Source organism: Zeugodacus cucurbitae, chromosome 4 (genome assembly GCF_028554725.1).
Source record: "Zeugodacus cucurbitae isolate PBARC_wt_2022May chromosome 4, idZeuCucr1.2, whole genome shotgun sequence".
In the NCBI taxonomy this organism is placed as follows: domain Eukaryota; kingdom Metazoa; phylum Arthropoda; class Insecta; order Diptera; family Tephritidae; genus Zeugodacus; species Zeugodacus cucurbitae.
Genome location: NC_071669.1, coordinates 4,605,044 through 4,625,816, shown reverse-complemented (window position 1 = coordinate 4,625,816; position 20,773 = coordinate 4,605,044). Strand labels below are relative to the sequence as shown.

At 34.0% G+C, this 20,773-nt stretch overlaps 5 non-coding genes across 5 annotated transcripts; all 5 read left to right on the top strand.

Moving 5' to 3' along the window:
- Positions 1-753: 753 nt before the first annotated feature.
- Trnae-cuc (transfer RNA glutamic acid (anticodon CUC)) lies at positions 754-825 on the top strand. The gene has a single exon. It is a non-coding gene; the product is annotated as a tRNA-Glu (tRNA).
- Positions 826-1,927: 1,102 nt separating this feature from the next.
- On the top strand, positions 1,928-1,999 carry Trnae-cuc (transfer RNA glutamic acid (anticodon CUC)). The gene has a single exon. It is a non-coding gene; the product is annotated as a tRNA-Glu (tRNA).
- Positions 2,000-2,344: 345 nt separating this feature from the next.
- On the top strand, positions 2,345-2,416 carry Trnae-cuc (transfer RNA glutamic acid (anticodon CUC)). The gene has a single exon. It is a non-coding gene; the product is annotated as a tRNA-Glu (tRNA).
- Positions 2,417-6,783: 4,367 nt separating this feature from the next.
- Trnae-cuc (transfer RNA glutamic acid (anticodon CUC)) lies at positions 6,784-6,855 on the top strand. The gene has a single exon. It is a non-coding gene; the product is annotated as a tRNA-Glu (tRNA).
- A 618-nt stretch (positions 6,856-7,473) lies between these two features.
- On the top strand, positions 7,474-7,545 carry Trnae-cuc (transfer RNA glutamic acid (anticodon CUC)). Its single transcript has one exon. It is a non-coding gene; the product is annotated as a tRNA-Glu (tRNA).
- The last annotated feature ends 13,228 nt before the right edge of the window (positions 7,546-20,773 follow it).

Sequence of the window (20,773 nt, the reverse complement as noted above, 5' to 3'; positions counted from 1 at the left end):
TCGAACCTTACTCAAACTAATTTTAGATCATTAGACTAAACTCGATTGTATTCCTGGTAGTTACATCTTTGGCAGTACAAAAAACTTCAAACGATAAAAGTTGGACTTTCGATAGGGTATAATTCGACGGCATCCCACTTCCTTCAGGAGTTCGCAAGACCTCTGCCTTCTATTAGTCAAATAAGGCCGGAGTTTTAGTTTTTTCAGTTTAGTTTAGAATTTATCACAGGTACCCCATGGTCCTCTCTAATACATAAGGCTCTTTCAAGTGTACTGCTGAGATGTGATTGGCGTTGCAACCGTTTAGCCGGTTATAGCCGACTGCTGTACTGCTGAGATCCGAATATAAAATCTTCTGATCTTCAAGTATTCGCGGTCTTATTTGCCATTAAAATCATTATCTTTAGTTTTAGAACAGCATCCGTCTTGAGCTCCATACAGTCAAGAAGTGTCTCTGCATTGTTTTTGCTTATCGGTTACACTCGTTGTTATATTTTGCTCTCCGCCATTCAGTTCGGACGCCATAAATGCGCGCTTTTGTGTTTTCAATTAAACACATTCGTCTATTGTTGCTATATGAAGAGGCGCTATGCCGGCCGGCCGGCGGACAGACAGATGAGCGTGTGTAGAGGAGAATGAATCACGCCTGTATGAGAAGTGGTCTGCGGTGGCGATAACTGCTTGGCAGTGTCGAACATATATATTATATAGCAAGTAGCAAGTCTTGCAGCAACGATTTATTATTTATATAAGTCCCATATTGTCTAGTGGTTAGGATATCCGGCTCTCACCCGGAAGGCCCGGGTTCGATTCCCGGTATGGGAAGACTAAATTTTTTATTAGATGTTTTTTATTTTTGAATGAAAATTTTGAGATGTAGTTTTAATACTTTTTCATATATTCTACTTAATTCATTTTATTCTATAAAAAATTCAAAATATCGTTCTAAATGGAAATGGAAAAATCGTGAAGTTTTGAATCTCAAACTCTCACTTCTCAATCAAAAATTACTCAACTTCTTCAAAAGTCTTCAATACTGACAGATGTCATAAGACTTCACCTCCACTCCTGTAATCGTCTGTCTCCCAACTGACAGCTTACAAAAGTCCCATCAGCAGCACAATACTCCACAACGGATTGACCGTTATTGATGGGCCGCATGTAACTGTTAAGCAAGTACTTACATGAAGTTCGTTCGAGTTAAACTGGGGGCTGTTTGGTCTGTATGTTGTGTGTGCCTTGGTAATGGACTTGACGTCCAGTGCAGCGCATATTTGCCTGTTGAAAGCCCAGCGAAATTCAATTGCAACCGAATATGCAATTATAATCGTATTTATTGTACTCGTGCGGTGGTAAGTGCACACTGATGTATGGCGGCGGCGGGCGTACGTAAGAGTGCACTCGCACTTAAACCACAATGATTGGAATTTTTAATGTTCGCTTTATTTTTACCGTTTAAAATTTTAATGAATTTTTGTGCACTCGCATAAAAAGTGCGTCCAGGCAGGTCTATCGTTGAATTTAGGGGTGCACAGGTATACCGCCAGTCGCTATGGCACTTAAAATGCACTCAGTTGCTGTGTGTGTGTGTGTTTGTGCAAGCGGAAATGCGTATTTTAATAACGGTATGGTAAAGGCGTACTGTCGTGCATTTGCGGTTTTTCGATTATTTTAATTTGAAATGCAATTTCCGGTGGTTCGGCAAAGTAAAAGCACGCTTTTTGCTGTAATGGAAATGCATAAATTCCTATAAATAAAATATGAACTTCTTTGGCTAAAATGAGTTTCACACGTGTTGAGAAATCTTATACAATTTTTGATTTGAAAATACCTAAAAAAATATTTTCAAAAAAATTATTTTTAATTTACTTCATTTCCGGTTTTTTCATCTCTTAATATACAAGTTTCTGCAAAGTACTTATATAAGTCCCATATTGTCTAGTGGTTAGGATATCCGGCTCTCACCCGGAAGGCCCGGGTTCGATTCCCGGTATGGGAAGGACAACTTTTTAAATTCGGAAACTCCTTGAAATTATAGAATTTTAAAACAAAATCTTTCATATAATTAGATTATATACAAATAGCATTCGAAATATCTTAATACAAATGCAAATACGGATTATAATATACATTTATACACTTAGAAGTTCCTCCTCGTACGGTTTCTTAATTTAAAAATTTTCCGAATAAAGTAGCGAACCAAATTCTGACAACAATTTTTTATTAATTTTATATATTTTTTATACTTTTAATATCAATTTTTTTTCAAAATTTCTAAAAACAATTAGCAGAGTATACATCGTAAAGTAGTTAATACTAACGAATGACAGTCCTCCACTAAAAGTCCCATATTGTCTAGTGGTTAGGATATCCGGCTCTCACCCGGAAGGCCCGGGTTCGATTCCCGGTATGGGAAGAATAGCTTTTTAATCGAGTTTGAGTTTGAATCTAATTATAGTCTAAGCTTTCTAAATATTAAATCGATAAAAAAATTTGGAAAAAATATCCTGAGTAAATGGTGTATATTTCACTTTCGTGTTTTATTGGACCAAAAAATAAAAAAATAATAATTGAAGATAGAGATTCGTAATCTATACCAACCTACAATATTATGTATTCTCACTTAGCAAAGGTTTTATAAAATTTTATTTTATTTTTCACTATAATTGATATCTGGGGCAATACACGATTTTTCAGTGATTTTCCAAATTTTCGATATAATTTTTGGAGAATTTTTTTTCAGAATAATTAATAGTATCTTTTTTTTCAGAATAATTAATAGTATCGGTGTGTACCTCCTTAACGACCTTAAATTTCAAACCAGCGCGAATTTTATTGAGATCTGAATCGTTGGTGGCGGAATGAGAGAATAAGTTGGAAGTGGAAGCGATTCGAACAATTTTCTGATTTTGTTTTCTAATATAAATTAAATATGTGTCGAAATTTTCGACAAAAAACATGAATTTCGAAATACTCATCACTTCTTCAAGCTGATTTATCAAAATCCCATATTGTCTAGATTGAAAATTTTAAAATTTTTGGGACTCTGGTGCGATATTTGAAGAAGTTAACGGACGCGAGATAAAAAAATTTGTTAATTTTAAGTCCTGTCCATTGGTCCATTGGCTAATGAAACGAAATGCACTCGCCGAAGCTCTAATGAAGTCATTGTGAAGCCAACCATATGTCTACAAAGGTAATGCTTGCAGCCGTTCAAAATGCAATCAAAGCTGGCCAATGAAGAATGTACTGTCAACACCAAAGCATGCAGTATAGCAACAATAATTTTTTAATTGAATATTTTATTAAATTATAACAAAAGAAGAATTAAAATAAGCTGAAAGGAACCAACCAAAAACATTCGAAAAACAAAAAATCACAAAACACGAAATCTACAAACAGACAGCGCGTTGCAAGCGCACAAAGCCACAGCGGACACAATTGACGACGCACATTGAAAAGAGGCCGGAAAAGCTTGATGTTCACATATGTAAGCAGAAGAGCAGAGGAGAGACAGAGTGAAGGACAGCATGCAGTGCGTGGCGCCCAGTGCGAACGCTAGTTGGTCGGCGGTGGTCAGCAGCCAGCAACGGCAGCGCATATTGCGGTTGCAGCGCGCATGACCGTTGCCGACCACGAAAATTACCCAAACCAAGCAACGCGCAACAGCAAACGGGCGAATGCTTTTTTCACGCTTTACATATTTTATTTTATTCCTGCTGCATGTCGCTGTGGTTCACTGGCACAAAAAACGAAATGCGGAAATTTAAAGCCATCACATACAATTGCGTGCGTGTGTCTGTGTGTGTGTGTAAACATAAAAAATTTGTGTAAAATTAAAAATAAAATTTAACATGACAACCAACAAACAATAGCAAGCGCATTAAAATTGGGTGGGTGGCATTTTTTTGTGCACGCAAAATAATATGCAAAGTGAAATTGTGCTGTTGCGGAGATTAACCCTTGCATGACAAAAATGTGAGCTACGTATTTTTATTTTTGCTTGCATTTTATATAAAATTATGAAAGATTATGAATTATTAAAAAAAAAAATTATTAAGCTTTTGAAAAGCTTTTTGAGCATTTAAGCTTTTTGATATTATTGAATTTGTATTTAACTTGTATTTTATCTGAAATTTTGGGGAATAAGTAATTAGGTTAAACTAAAAATGTAGAAAGCTTTAAAAGCTTTTTTGGGCTTTTAAGCTTTTTGTGCATATTGAATTTGTATTTTAACTTGCATTTCATTTTAATTTTTGGGATATTATTAATTATGTAAAAAAAAATTTGAAAGCTTTCAAAGCTTTTTTGAGCTTTTAAGCTTTTTGGGCATATTGAATTTTTATTTTAATCTACATTTTATTTTAATTTTTGGGAAATTATTAATTATGTTAAAATATTGTAGAAAGCTTTAAAAGCTTTTAAGCTTTTTGGGCATATTGAATTTGTGTTTTAATCTGCATTTTACTTTAATTTTTGAGAAATTATTAATTATTTAAAAAAAATGTTAAAATTTTTTTTCAAGCTTTAAGCTTTTTGGGCATATTGAATTTTTATTTTAACTATCATTTAATTTAAAATTTTCGGAAATTATTATTTATGTTAAAAAAAAAATAAAAATAACATATTTTTAAAGCTTTTTTGAACTTTTTGGTCATATTGAATTTGTATTATAACCTGCAATTTATTTTAATTTTTGGGAAATTCTTAATTATGTTAACAAAATTTACAGAGGCGTAAAAGCTTTTCTGAGCTTTTTAGCTTTCTGGGCATATTGAATCGATATTTTAACTTGTGTTCTATCTAAAATTTGGGGAATTATTAATTAAACTTTTTTTGAGTTAAGCATATTGAATTTGTATTTAAACTTATATTTTGTTTTAATATTTGGAAAATTATTTATTATGTCCAAAATAATGTGAAAAGCTTTTCTGAGCTTTGAAACTTTTTGGAAATTGTATTTTAACTTCAATTTAGTCTGCATGTTTGGGGAATTATTACTGATGTTCAAAAAATTTAGAAAGCTTTGTGAGCTTTTTCGAGCTTTTAAGCTTTTTAGGCATTGAATTTGTTTTATAACCTGCATTTAATTTTAATTTTTGAGGAATTATTTATTATGTTAAAAATGCATTTTTGGGGAATTATTAATTATGTTAAAAAATATTTTAAAGCTTTAAAAGCTTTTTAGCTTTTTGGGCATATTGAATTTGTTTTATAACCTGCATTTAATTTTAATTTTTGAGGAATTTTTTATTGTGTTCAAAAACTGTATAAAGCTTTTAAGCTTTTTGAGCTTTTTAGATTTTAAGCTTTTTGGGTTGATTTTTTTTTTTAAATATCTATTATTGAAGTAATTTATTTCAACTATTTCTAAATTTTTTTAAGCTTGCTTGGTGTTCGGAACCCTTATGATCTTTTTCATATTGACTTCCTTAGGAAAAAATACACACTTTAACTTAAAATATGATCACATATCACCGAAGTTTGAAAGCTCAACACACTATTAACGTTGCTCAAAAAAAGCTGAAATTATTTTCTCGTCACTGAAGGGTTAAATGTACAGTTATATCACTTATACATATGTACGTACAATTAAAATATTTTTATGTGTATTCGAAAAGCCCACCAATTCACCATTCACTACCGCATCCTTGCGACATCCTGCACTTGTACAAAAATACAGCAAAAAACAAGCACAGCCGCCGCGCAACTGCCGATGTTGTCAATTCATACATCCTTATTTAAAAAATTGCGTATATCCACGCATTCGACACACACACACACACGTGAGTATGTTGCATTGAAGCTCACACATATATAAAAATATAAAAGCATTAACAGCCTCCATCCTGCATTCCATTACAGTTTAAATTAAAAGTTTTTTGGGCATTTTGTTGCGAAAACCTGTGTGTCGCTGGACAAATGCAGTTTTCAAGGATTTATTTTATCTATTTTTTATACAAATATATCTACATAAATACATATAGATGTATATGTGCGTGTAATATTGCGTATAAAATGCTTGTGTACATATGTAAAGTTCAATTTTTTCCGCTATTACATGCGTAATGCTCTCTCGCTCACACTCTTACACACACCTATACATATGCACACACACCATTTTCGCACCTATGGCATGTGTATGGCAAATACATGTACGTATAACATATAATATTGCGGAATATTTAGTTTTTTTGTTTGTTTGTTTTTTATTTTAAAACAGGCATAAATTCTGCTACGAAAAAAATAGTCAAAATAAAAATTATAATCGAGTGATTTTTTTTTTTAAATACAACATTTTCATTTAACTGGCTTTCTACATATGTATATATACATATTTACATGGTATTTATATGTTATATTTATGGGAAAAAATCGGTGGCCAAATAAAATTAAAACTCAATGACAATGCGTACACTTTCATATGTAACTTTTGGGCAGGGCATCATGGAAGAGTTTGGAGATCGCATGAAAGAATATGTAAATATTAAATATATATATATGTACCTTGGCTGTTGTTGAGTGCAAAAGTAACATATGGGACTGTATTTATATACCTATGAATGTATATAATATATAGTATATGTATGTTGAAAGACATTTTTCAACCTAGCTTTGGTTTGACCACTTTATATGAAATCAGTGAATATCTAGAGTATAGATTCTAGACATCTATAAATTTCCAAAATACCCAATTTTAGATTACTTTTCTCAGTTATGACTGTAGTATTCATACTAGTATTCAGTAGAAAATACTGACAAACAACAGTGCTCCACTAAAAGTCCCATATTGTCTAGTGGTTAGGATATCCGGCTCTCACCCGGAAGGCCCGGGTTCGATTCCCGGTATGGGAAGAATTACTTTTAATCGAATTTGAGCTTGAATCTAATAATAAACTTAAAAACTAAACTCTCTTAATATGAAATCGAAGAAATCAACGGAAATTATACTGCGTTAATAAAAATCCTGAATGAAGAGTGTATATTTTACTTTCGTATTTCAATGGTGGGGGGTTCTGAATGAAGACTGTATATTTCACTTTCGTATTTCAATGGTGGGGGATTCTAAATAATCAATATAACATATTTTTTAGACTTTTTTTTAGCAAATATCTATTTTAGTTTTCACTATAGTAGCTATCGAGAATAAAACCTAATTTTTAGCGATTTTCCAAAAATATATGTAAATAATGCTTTCGACAAAATATTTGTAGTATTTTCATCAAAATAATTATTAGTATCGGTGATTATCAAATTACTGTTTCTAAATTTCTTCTCCGTGAAGATTTTATTCAGTTTTGTAAACAAGAAGCAGTCGCTGGGACCAGATTGAAAGGATACAGTGGATGTGGTAGCGATTCGAAGCTATTTTTGCCTTAGTCTTTAAAGACAAATTACTTTTTTGTCGAAAAATTCTAATAAAAAACATCAATTTCAAAATACTCATCAGATGCTCAAGACGACTTTTCAAAATCCCATATTGTCTAGTGGTTAGGATATCCGGCTCTCACCCGGAAGGCCCGGGTTCGATTCCCGGTATGGGAAGATACGCTTTTTAATCAAATCTGAGTTGGAATCTAATGTTCGTTTTTCTGTCTAAATATTAATACGACTGAAAATTATCGGAAAACAAACTGGATGAAATCTTGAATGAATTTGTATTTACTTTGGTAGTACATTGGACCAAAAACGTAAAGTGTTTGAGAATATCTGCTATTTTGTCAGTGAAATTTCAAGCCTTGTTTTTATAGTAGCAGAAATATCCTTAATAATTTCTGAAAATATTGCTGAAGTGTGAATTATTAGACCGTTTACATTTCGGGAACCGTGACGGGACTCCAACTGGTATCGCTAAGGAACATAACTGGTCTATACGCGGCCTGTTGTCCCACCAGACCAACCTAACCTAACCTACATTTCGGTTATGGAGACCCGATTGTCGGAAAACAATCACTGAACTCGCCGTTGGTGTAGTAGTATGATGCTCTGTTAAGAATTCCACCTTAAAGTTGGAACCATCAAATACGTAAATCCGCATCCTTACTAGTTTGAATTTGAATTTAATTCTTATCCTATTAGCTCATATCCGCCTCTTTAATTACTTATGGTGGTCCAATCTTACATCTTTCTTGGGGCTTACAATGTTCCAACTCTCTTTACAGAAATCTAAACCTTACTACTAGACTTTACATAGTCTTGTTCTATTCTGATTCACCATCTTGACGCCCGAACCGAATATACGGTTTTATTCCACGTTTCACTTGTTCTTTTTTTTCAGTTAATCGTATACTTAGTGTCTTTTTGCATAGCTTTCATTGTAGTTCATAATAACTCTTTTCTATTAGTCAGATTTTGAAGAGTGGCGAATAAAACAGACTGGTATAAATGCTATAAACTGGTATAATGTATAATGGAGGTAAACTAACAAGCGATTATACCAGTTTAATGAGATATCCATTATACTAGTTTAATGAGATATCAGTTATACCAGTTTAATGAATTATCTATTATACCAGTTTAATAAAATATCAGTTATACCAGTTTAATGAAATATATATTATACCAGTTTAGTTGTATCCATTATACCAGTTTAATTAAATAACTATTATACCAGTTTAATGAAATGTCTATTATACCAGTTTAATTAGATATCCATTATACCAGTTTAATTAAATATCTATTATACCAGTTTAATGAGATGACTTACATATTGAATAATTCAGAGAAACACCTTTTTTGGTTTTTGTTTTCATAAGTATATTTTTTGATAAAGAAGCTTATGTTTAGCGAGCGGGAATATAGTGAATCGAATATGACTACAACTGTATATACACTGCTTACCAAAAAAGTGTTTATTTACTCGGATTAAAATATTTTCATTATAAAAATATTTGGTATCTTATATACGTATATATTCATATTAACATTTCACCGCAGAATTTATTCAGCTAAATAGCATAAATACATAATGTACCCATTATGCCATTAAATAGTATGTACTTCAAGTGACATATGTACATATACTCACAATTATCCTCATAAATAGAGCTACGCATATAATTATGCCTACTTACATATCCATTTTTTATTTTTTCCATATATCATTGCACTCACAATTCTTTATTTTGTTTTGAAATTTATACCAAATTTTCGCATTTGCACATTTTTTCTCTCATTTGCCATTCGCGTGTTGACTCTGCATCAATAGCCTTTATGTACAGAACCATTATCGGCGAATGCAAACACGATACAGCTACATAAAGGCATATAAATAAATAAATAAATATTTCTGTGCATCCATTTGTACTGGCCATGCATCGAAATATATGCAAGTTTTTGTATTTTATTTTTAATTGAATAGCTTCCTGCCGCACCAATCAGACGTTGCATACTGTTTGGGCGCGTTGCTGGTTTGGGTACTAATTAAAAATCGCTTTGTTGTTAATAATTTCATTTGCCAACCTTTCTCAAATATTAATGAAATTATGCGGCGAATTATTATTTTTTTTTTATCAGAAAGCAAACTAGTCATTAAATATTAATAAGCCATTATGCGGCATAAAAAATTTAATTGAAATATGTTTTTTGCGCAAACTGTACTTTTGGAATATCTGCAAATTTTAGTACAATAATATCATAAATATTGTATGTGCTTTATTGAATAAGTACTTTTCATGTTTAATGTTTTAATGTTTTGCAATTATTAGAGCTAAAAAATATTTTTTTTAACTAGTGACCTTTGACCTGTCGGCGATAATTGTAAGCGCTCAACAAATATTTTTTATTTATGCTCCTTTTTCATTAAAGTTTCCCGTAAAACGATATTTTGCGACATTTTAAACAGAGAGCTAATATGTTTCCAAGTAATAGTGAGAAATTAGTAGATGTTTTCTGAAGAGTCTGGATTTTGTTCGATAATTGCAGGCCTTGAAACATGCTACAGAAATATTAAGCAAAATTTTTAATATCGAAAATGAATCACGAAGAATCGAACACACATTCTGGCCGATGAATGACATGCGCTGAAGAAACCCAAGAAAATTATTTTTGTAAGTTTGAAAACATGGAAGACATACACTCGGTATGAGATCTCCTTGCTGAGAACATTTTACAATGTAGCCTCTAAGTTGTGTAACAATTAAATACCGTTAAAAGATAAATTAGATCCCTCTAGGTCTCTGATCTTTCTATACCGACTACTAATAGCGCTCTAACTTCGTTCGTTACAATTATCAGATCTTTGGGATTCCTTTAAATCTTTCTTATGAGTTTCGTTGTTTATTTTGTACTCTAAACTTATTCAGTCGATATACATGTAATCATATGAACTACCAAACTGCTCAAAAATCTGACTTTCATCGCAAGCAAATCCCTCGGGTAATTGCTTAGAAACGATCTTGTTAACATCAAATCATTCATTATCCCCCGGGAGTACTTAATACTGATCTCTGTGACTGATATCTGTGAAATGTGTAATTAAAAACAAGATATATGAGGGTGTTCTATCATGGGATCGTAAAATATTTTTAAAACAATAATCTAAAATATGGGTTTATAGAGATACATTTGCCGAATACTCTAATTTCTGTGATCGCCATTTATATATAAATGGATTTAGTCTTCCTTTAATTTTCCCCTCGATCTTTGAATGTATGTGTGCTTTTATTCCAATATATTTAACCTAAAAAATGCTTTAAAATTGGTTTATACTGTGGTGTGTTCAAAAAATAACGGTAATTTTCGTTTTTTTGAAACAAATATTTATCCATTCGTTTACATTAACGTTGTCGCCTTCAAAATAGTTCCCATTCGGGAATGCCAGTGGTTTTTTCAATCGTCGAAACATTGCTCAAACTGAATTTTTGGGATTGCCTTTGGTTCTTTCAGAAATTTCTCGAATGAGTTTGAAACTACTGTCCTTTAATGTTCTCTTTTTCATTTGGAAATAGGAAAAAGTCACAGAAAGGCATGCCTGGCTAGTATGCATGGCATGCTAGACTAGTAAGTGTTCAACGAGCGGCTCTCGTAAGTATGAGTGGCGCGCTCCGAACGACACCAACCTTGGCACTTAACGCCTTACTGAATATAGTACCCTTGGATATAGCTGGACGGTGCTTGGCTGCGAAAACGGCTGTTAGACTTGGGGAATCCGAGTTTTCAGACGAGTGCGTGCCTGGGCACTCAAGTATCCTCACACACTTCAGCTTCATTCCGAGGTCTTTGGACCTCCATGCCGCCGAGCTCAGCCCGGGCAACAATTTCACTGCTTTTATTCCCTCAAGGGACGTTTGGGCGGGAAGGAGTAGCTGGAGGCGAGGCGCGGTGAGCTTCTTCACGGATGGGTCGAAGTTGGCGGGAAAGGTTGGCGGGGGAGTTTACTGTCGTGAGCTCCGCATCAACCTTAGTTTCAGGCTTCCCAATTACTGCAGCGTTTTTCAAGCGGAAGTGGCTGCTATTAAAGCAGCGACGGATATATTACTTCGAAGCGCAACAACCTTTAGGGAGGTGGTGATCCACTCGGATAGTAGAGCGGCGATACTAGCTCTGAGTTCATTGAACATGCGCTCAGGGTTGGTTAAGGAATGCCTGTCGGTGGCATCGTTATACTTTCCAATTAGACTAGTCTGGGTTTCTGGCCACTGCGGAATCGCGGGGAATTGTAAGACTGATGAGCTTGCAAGGTCAGGGACGACGGACGCATTATTAGAAGCATGGAAGCATGTAGGAGCACCATTGTCCTACTGCGGTCTGCTATTGGACAGATGGGCTTCGGCTGAGCTTGGTAGGCGCTGGTCAGTTACCAACACATGCTTAGTCGCAAGATCCTTCTGGCCTAAGGTTAACCGCGGTAGGTCTACTGAACTTTTCGCCCTAAGTAAACCTCACCTCTCCTTAGTCGTAGGGGTTCTTACTGGCCATTGCCCCATTGGGATCCACGCTATAAAGTTAAAAATCTTACTGAATGCTAGCTGTAGAAGCTGCATGGAGGAGGATGAGATGGAATCGTCTCATCACTTTCTTCCGGAATATCCCGCCTTTGCGAGATCAAGAAAGAGATTTCTTGGATCTCACTTTTTAGAACAGGCTCGCGAATATAGAGGTTAAGAATCTCTGCAGATTTGTAGTAGGTTCAGGGCGCTTTGTCGACTCCTAATTTATTAATCTAAGGGGGATCCAGGCTTCACAAAGGACTATATTTTAAAGTCTACGTGTGCTTTCCCTTTGGGAAATAGCCTTACAACCTAACCTAACCTAACCTATGTTTTCATATCACTCCTGTTGAGTACTGCAGAAATGAAGTAAGTCTTTTATTATTTTGAAAGAGTTTATTTGAGGGCCAGTAGCTTGCGTCTACCGCCCATTAATGTATATATATATATATATGTATATATATATTTTCATTATGCGCTTCATCAAAGTGATAGCAATAAACATATATAAGTATGTATTTAATTTAAAATGGCGCATTTCTGCCGCTTCATTAGCCACATTTAATTAATAAAATAATGCATTTTTTTAGAGACGATGTAACATTTTCATACTTCAAAGCACATCAACAACAACAACAACAACACCCACAATACGCAATTAAATTTAATAAAAACTGTAGAGAGTCATTTCGTTATCAGTCTGCAATCGAATCAAGGCGTTGACTGCGCGCCACCAATAAGTAGTTATTTAGTATGCAATACTCATTATGGGCAAAAAGTTGAAAGCTATGACAGAGCAGAGCGGCGCGTGTGTGTGTGATATTTGTTAAACAACGACAGCAATTGGCAAACAATAATAATGACAATAATGACAATATTTTCATATGATAATGAGTGGCTCGCGTATTTTCATAAATTTTTTAAAAAGCAAAGCAACCCTTTGCACGGCATGCAACTCCACCTTTTTTGTGTTTTTTTGAGTCTTTTTTTCTGATTTTTGTTCGACTGTGTGTGTGTGATGTGACATTTAATAAAGGCCGGAGTGGCAGCAACAACGCGCTAAGGTGGCGGTAATGTAGAATGACCATAATGAAATATGTGAAAATAATAATAATAATTAAAAAGGCTTCAAGCATACGCATAAATGAGCAGAGCGTCAACCAGATATTGTATATATTGTCACATTGACAGTTGGATAAACACAAAAGGCAGCAAAAAAAATACAACAAAAATGTATATGACTATATATGTGTGTATGTGGGAAAGTGCTGGGCGATAGCTTTTATGCGTACAATCACACATATGGTTGCTGCTGCTGCTGCAGTGAAACACAGAATAAATAAAATAAAATAATGAAATGTATTAATTTGCATTTTTTACAAAATAAAATAAAATAAATGTTAAAAAAAAATTCAAATTTTTTACTCCTTTTTATTGCACACACACATAACAAACAATCACGTATAACGCCTGCTGGTTGGCTGCTCTGCTCTGCTTTTGTGTGTGTGTGTGTTTTTCGCATGCATTTTGTTGTTGTCCTCGCAGCATTCGTTGCTATGGCACATGGTAAAACCATCGTTCGGCCGGTGGGGTTGTTAATGATGATAACAATAATAATAAAAAAGTATGTTTGGCATCCAAAAAAAGAGGTTATTGAAATGCCGCAAATAATTGGCGGCTGTGGCGTTAGCGGCGTATATTAAAAACGTAAGTTTGGTGGTTGGATTTACTATATGTACAGGACATTCGAGTGTTTTGTTGGTGAGTATACATGCTTGATGTGCTGAAGCTGTTGCTTACAGGGTGTTTTAAGGTAAGAAAAATATTTAAAGACCTTCCTTAGAGATGTTATCATCTTTTTTTTAAAGTTCGAACTATTAAAACTTTAATTAGTATTCTAAATTAATTGATTACTCTAAGTACTTAATTTGGTGGAGACTACTCATATACAATTTCTGAGTACTAATGTACTATGAAATAAAAATTCTCTAGTCTATATTTTATCATTACAAAATATTACCTAGAACTGTGCATAAAAACTAAATGACATCAGTATCAATTCAGATCACTCTAAAGTACTCAAAAGTATTGATTTTATTTATTTATTTACAAGAATATTGAAACTATAATTACATTATAGAACAAGCTATGGCATCTGGGGCCTTAAGGTAATATGAATGTGAGGATATACAGTAATACAGTTGATTTAGGTGATATTGAAAATGTTAGAGTGAGTGAAAGATGCAAATGAATAGTATTTCATATTTCATTAAATAGATTACAAAACTTTAAATAATTTATTAGTGTTATAAAGTTATTAGTTGAAGGGTTTTTGAGTAGGTCTGAGGGTGTTAAGTCTGGAAGTGACAGTCTGTGGGTGTCGAAGAATTTGCATGAATCAAAAGTAGTTAAGAGTATTTAAGGGGCTATACCAGTGTGACATTTTCAAAAAAATCGTTTTTTTTTTATTTTTTTTCTTATTTGATAGTTTATACTTTCAAAAATATCTTGTGAAAGCGGTAAGATCGTATCTTGAATAGTTTTTGAATGGCAGCTTTCTAAAGAGTGACCGCTCGCAGTTATAAGCCGTCATAGTCTCGAAACGACTTCTCTCAAAATTGCTGCCATTATAACTCAACGATATATTGACCGATCGACTTCAAATTGAAACTGAGTATTCTTGAATATATTTACTATACAATGACCTACGATCTTTTTGATTGGTTGAAAATTCTCAATTTAGCATTCAAAAAAAATACCATTTTATTACCTAAAAAACCGAAATTTTTTTTTCAGAACTACGCCATTTTGTCAATTTTTGATACTTTTCAAATATCGTAGGCCATTGTATAGGAAATATATTTAACATTAATAGTCTTTTAGTTTTTTTTTTTGTTTCAGCAACTCATTCGGCCGGAATCATGTCAGCAGTTAGGGAACTTTTTTTCGGCACCACCGAATGCAGCATATAACTCCGTTATTTTCCAATATTTTTGTAAAAAAAAATGTTGAAATGTAGCTGAAAATCTACCTTATTATATGTAAAAAACTTCGAAACAATCAAATGAGTACTTTCTTTGAAAAGAATTCACGAAAATCGCCTAATTTTTCATGCGTTACACTGGTATAGCCCCTTAAGATTTAGTATTTAATGTTTAGAGTATTTAATATTTAGTAAAAAGTTCGAATTTCTGCTAATACGTTCACCATTTTACCAGTTTGAAGCATGGCAGTATTCATTCGAAATACTCATTATGATACATAATACTCATAGTAACCATTTAAAGTGAATAAGAGTGAATAAGTAAGTGAGTATATATAATATATGAATTTGAGTATTCATAATTGATTGTAAGTAGTCAAGTCTGTAACAATTTTAATTTAAGTTAATGAGTGTTGGAAGAAATACTCATTATCAATTTTACTTACTCAAAACTATTTAACTACTCAATTGGCTATATAAAGCAAGGTAGTGAATATAAATACTCAGTTTGATTTATTAGTAGTAGTAAGGGAAAATTAAAAAAAAAATAATACAAATATCCATTTAGAGTACTGAGTATGATTCAAAAATACAGTGAAACTTTTCTTACTCGAATCACCGTAATCCAAAAAAAAAAACTATGAGTTAGAGAGACTTCCGAGTTACAGAAGGTAATTTGTATGAATTTTGACTTCTATTGCCAATTTAAAAGTTCGAATTATGGAAGTTCAACTGTACTAAGAAATGATATTTAGTATTAATACATACAAAAAAAAAAAACTCGAAAAGATCAGAGCTAGTATGTGATTCGAAGTTATAGTTCAACTTTCAGTGAGTATTTGTGGTATTGGTTCTACGTGGTGTGTTCAATAAATAACGGGAGATAACAAATTTCCTTGGTTTTGGTTCACACTTTTTGACGTGTTTTTATGAGCTTGGCGATTTTCGTTTGTTAAAATCTCACACTCCCTCGCTTGTTTGTGAATTCTTGGCCAAAAACAATATTGAATCGAAGAAACAAAAACTATCCTAAAAATCGTGTTTGAGAAATGATTCGACGATTTCTAAGAAGTGCTCGCATAAGTGCATAATATCAAATGGTGACTATTTTGAAGGCGACAACATTTATATAGGCGAAAGAATATATATTAAAAAAATCGAAAATTTCCGTTATTTTTGGAAAACACTCTCTACTTACTATAAATCTGAAGTCTCCACTTGAGTTAATATTTTCAAGGAGTATTTATAGCTAGTATTGGTTTTTTACTGTCAGCTTCCACTTTATTAGCAATGTTTTGGAATTAATAAATCTTGAAAAAGCTGACAAAACTGAAAATCCGTAATAAAGGCTACAAATAATGGCATCAGGGAGAACAGAAATTAAAGAAAAAAACCAGAAAAAACGTTAACTTCGGCTGTACCGAAGCTACTATACCCTTCACAGGTGTATTTCTTTTAGTTACTATGTGTTTATGCAAATCTAAAGACGTAAGAAAAAGTAAGTAAAAAAAATGTACTAATTCTTTTTTCCAGGGTTATTTGCTAGAAACATTAAGGTTATATAGTTAACCGATCTGAACAATTTTAAGCAGTAATCCATGCCAAATTTCGTGAAGATACCACGTCAAATGCGAAAATTTTCCATACAAGCAATTGATTCCGATCGTTCAGTTTGTATGGCAGCTATATGCTATAGTGAACCGATCTGAACAAGTTTTTCGGAGATTAAATTATTTCTATGAACAATAACTCACACCAAATTTCGTGAAGATGTGTAGTAAAATGCGGAAGTTTTCCATACAAGCTCTTGATTCCGATCGTTCAGTTTGTATGGCAGCTATGTGCTATAGTGAACCGATCTGAACAATTTTTTCGGAGATTAAATTATTTCTATGAGCAATACCTCACACCAAATTTCGTGAAGATGTGTAGTAAAATGCGGAAGTTTTCCATACAAGCTCTTGATTCCGATCGTTCAGTTTGTATGGCAGCTATATGCTATAGTGGTCCGATATCGGCAGTTCCGACAAATGAGCAGCTTCTTGAAGAGAAAATAACATCTGCAAAATTTTAAAACAATATCTTAAAAACTGAAAGACTAGTTCGTATATATACAGACAGACGGACATGGCTAAATCGACTCAGTTCAACACACTGATCATTTATATATATATAATTTATAGGGCCTCCGACGCTTCCTTCTGGGTGTTACAAACTTCGTGATATATATATATATACCCAGTTCAGGGTATAAAGGGCAGTCTATCAATAAAAGGATTATACACAATTTCAAAGACTGGGCCGCTCAAGTATGTCACAAATACTCAGCTTCCTCACGAAATTGAACTGCACCCTGTATATGCAGCATACGAAGATATATCATATAGGACTTTTATTGCTCTCATTTGCATATGTACCACAGCTCTGTACATAAATATAAAATGTACATTTGAGGCCTAGAATATGTGTGTGCGACCGTTGGGTGACCATGTTGCAACATTGACAGGTCAAGTTATACACATGACTACACACAGGCAGAGTGCAGACACACACATACACAAGTATATATATATATATTTTATATATACTAATTGACGCACGGTATATACTTAGTACGCTTATATACAAGCAGTATCTGTATATAAAAATATATTTTTTTTGTTTGCTCGCCAGCAACTCGGCTCTGCAGCCAATAACTGGTAGATAATGTTGCGGATGGGCGACTGATGCAAAAAAATGCATAATAAAAAGAGTTAACAAAATAATCGAAGTGGAAAAAATTAAACAAACCAAAATGTCGCGACAACAGTGCGAAAAAATAGTAGTAAAATGGCAGCAGCAACAACAACAACAACAATGGCAACAATTATGTGCGAGAGGTGGCGTGGTAGGCGATTGTAGGCTGCAGTGGAGGGTGCTGCGGCGCGGTAATGTGCACGTAAATTGCTTTTTTATTAATGCAGCAGCGGTAGCAACAACAACAACAACGGCAAGTGCAACAAAAAAATCTGAAAAATGCATTGAATGCAACAACAACAATTACAACAACGATTGCATTATCATGCAGCATCATTGGCGAGCAGTGATAGTAGCAGCGTCAGCGTCAGCGGCAGCGACGGCTAATTATGCACTTGCGGCATGAGGCCTGTGGCTCGTGATCTCACGCAATGAGACGCATGTTGCGGTGCATTGTTGAGCGAAGGGAGGGGATGGTTGGTGAAATTTGTGCAGCGAAGCATACACACAGGCGTCGCGGCATTATTGTTGTTGTTGCACGAGAATATTATTGTTGTTGCGTTGCCTTGTTGTTGTTGTTGCGCTCTTTGCGTATGCTGCTCATCTCCGCACTACTTTGCCGCTCAGCGCGCGGGTCCATTGTGGCGCTGGGACACGGCAAACTGACAGTTGGCGGCTGTCACGACCGTTAGCCGCAGGACAATATGTTTTTTTTTTGTTTCAGCATTTTGCCGTTGTTGTTGTTGTCTATTTTACTTTTTTTTCAAGCAATGTTGTAATTTTTATTTTGCCACACGCGCAATAATGCGCGCCACACCTTGACGCCACTCCACGCCGCGCCGCCGCCAACGCCAACCAACGCATACATTTGCTACACATAATGAGCTGTGATGATGATCAGCAAAATTATACTTTGGCGCGTTATGTTTTCATATTGTTGTTGTTGTTGTTGTTGTGATTATTGCAATGCATTAATGCCAACTTGCTGCGCGTTAATATGTATTTGCGCACCAAGTGTTGCATGCGGCATTTTTTATTATTCAGTTTCAAAAATGCAACGCCATCAGCAACACATTTCAAACGATTTTTGCTTTTCGTTCATACATTCCCAATTCACCGCCAATTTGGTTTTTCATTAGGTTCAGCATACAAATTTTCGGGCGAACTTTTTTCTGTTTCGGTTTCGGCTATCTAGTATGCGCTGGCGAAATTTTGTGTTCCAACACTTAGTAGACTTGTGAAGATGTGTTTGTGTGTGTAAGCGCGCGCGCTCGTGTGTTGTTGTTGTCGTGCGTTGCATGCCGCCGTTTTAGATACTCACACACACACACACACACACACATACTCGGATATACTCGGTTTTTCGTGCGTTTTTTGTTTTTGTGCTTTCTATGCGCGTCGACAAATGGTCTGTTTCGGTCAAACTACTACAAAACAAACAAACAAAAAATGAAATAAAAAACGTTAAAAATCACAAGTGCACAATCGAGCCGAAGCGAAAGTTAGCTAAAAAGAAATTTTAGACGCGCCATGGCAGCGCAATTTTGAATGGAAATTTTGCATGGGCGCATAAGGAAAAGTGAGTAACAAGTATGTGATGAATGTGATAAAAGTGAGAATGAATGACAGAAAAAAGGTGAAATCATAATTATAAATATACCAAAATTTGTTTTTCTTAAAGCTCAGCTCAAGGTGCTGCTTTTGAGCGTAGTGTCCTTCATGTATACCTCCCACACTCGAAGCTCCACAAGCTTTACATATAAGTAAACATATAAATTACCATTACATATATATTTCTTAGTGGTGGCGGTTCGTACAGCGTATGGATATCATTGGAGGCCTAAAGTACTTCGCTTGTGCCAACGTTACTGTAGTTGTGCCACTCATATAGAAAAAAACTCAAATGAGTAGTAGGTGTGTGCATCTTCCAAGTTGGATCGTTTTGAATTTCATTATGATATGTGACCTGTTGCTTCTATCGTGTTGAACCCTACTTGATATTGAATCAAAAGCATTGCTCAGAAAACGAAATCCTTTAGGCTATGATATGATCAACAAAATTGTATACATTCTTATATGAAGAGTTTTATATTTTTATGATTTATCTTAAGATTGTTTTGGTGTTGAGGTTTCTTCCTACACTCCTATGAAACGAAAATCAAGAATAATGACATGATTCAAAGATCATTAATAGTCGGGATCGTAAAATTTTGTTTTTGGGATCACTCTTATTTCGAAGATTTTTATTAAGTGATAAGGTCGAGCAATACAGAAGAAAATCTAAAAGAGACTAACAAATCAAAATATTTCACGAAAAATATTTATATTTTGAAGACTGCATGCTTTTCCTTGATTTCTAAACTATCTGAGAGACTTTTTTATAACGAAAGAAACAACGAATGAAGAACAAACGCAATAAAACGAAAGTTAGATGATAGAAAATGCAACAACAAAGCAAACATGAACAAATTGAGCACAAAACTGATTTGAAATATTGAAGGTGATAGGCAGTATGAGGTCTCTAACATGATGTTTATAGAAGGATATCCGAATACAAACTTCGGAAACTCTTTTATTGAATTCTAGTATTGAATTCCATATCGAATATGCTCACGATTTTGTGATTGTATTTTGAGTGTATTTGTGTTGTGGGGTAAATTTTTGATACACATTCCGGCTCAATATCAATTCTAACATTAGATCTTGTACTTTTCTGTATTTTTCATTATCATTATACAGTTGAATTTCCCCAACCAAAACACAAAGAGAGATTTCAAAGTTATGTAGGGTAATTTGTATGAAATTTGACTTCTATTGCCAATTCAAGAGTTGGGGTTATGGAGAACTTCGGTTATTGAAGTTCGAGTTATATAAGTTCAACTGTATTTCCAAACCTATAATTCTCAACCAATTTATTCACTTAGGGCTCCTCATTTAATTCTCAACTCATTGATTCATTAAGGTTCCTTATTATATAGTATCTATCATGCTTAGCTGGTTTCGTGGCCGAAAGGAAGACTACTGTAGTTTAGTAAAGATGTGGCTTTGGAGACTAAAAAAATTTAAAATAAGTAAAAAAATAATTGAAAATATAATCTTCTTAATTCAAAAATATATCTCATAT